Raw genomic sequence first — 580 nt, 5'->3', positions numbered from 1 at the left:
AGATAATCTCTTTGGCTATGCTATGACTCGGAACTCTCACCTTCGATCCATATTCTTTAAACACAAACTCGGCGTAGTCGACAAAGTAGTCAACCACCACTTCGTTTGTCCATCCCCCCAAATCTTGCAGGGGTTGTGGGAGGTCCCAGTGAAAGATGGTTATCTGAAATCGGCACAAATCATACACTATACTGACATGCCATACTGCTAAATGGCGTACTTCGTGATTCGCTGATCTCATAAACAGTGTGAGGTTTGAGTCCTCCTTTGGTTTACCATGGGTGTGATGCCATTACGGACGCACTCGTCTATGACGTCATGGTAATATTTAACGCCCGGTGCATTCACTTGGTCGATGTATCCCGTGGGCAGGATGCGCGACCAGGACAAGGAAAAACGGTACATCGTACTCTAAAAAACAAAAACAAAAAGGGGATAAGTCGAAGGGTAAATGTGAAAGGGCTGTACTATGACAGAGGTTCTCACTTATCAGAGAACAAAAGCATCGCCAGCGCCCTTGTAAACAAATAGTCACATCGTTCATCTCACGGTGTTTGCGGTCAAAACTGAAACCAAAATG

At 45.2% G+C, this 580-nt stretch overlaps 1 protein-coding gene across 1 annotated transcript in view; it reads right to left on the bottom strand.

Annotated features, from left to right (window-relative positions):
• LOC113205812 (myrosinase 1) overlaps positions 1-580 on the bottom strand; it is a gene marked incomplete at its 5' end in the record, with an annotated part of 33,855 nt that overhangs the window by 32,194 nt on the left and 1,081 nt on the right.

The sequence above is a fragment of the Frankliniella occidentalis genome, unplaced genomic scaffold (assembly GCF_000697945.3).
Source record: "Frankliniella occidentalis isolate FOCC.00 unplaced genomic scaffold, Focc_3.1 Scaffold201, whole genome shotgun sequence".
Taxonomy (NCBI): Eukaryota; Metazoa; Arthropoda; class Insecta; order Thysanoptera; family Thripidae; genus Frankliniella; species Frankliniella occidentalis.
The sequence above is the reverse complement of the archived record's forward strand: the minus strand, read 5'-3'. Positions and strand labels throughout refer to the sequence as shown.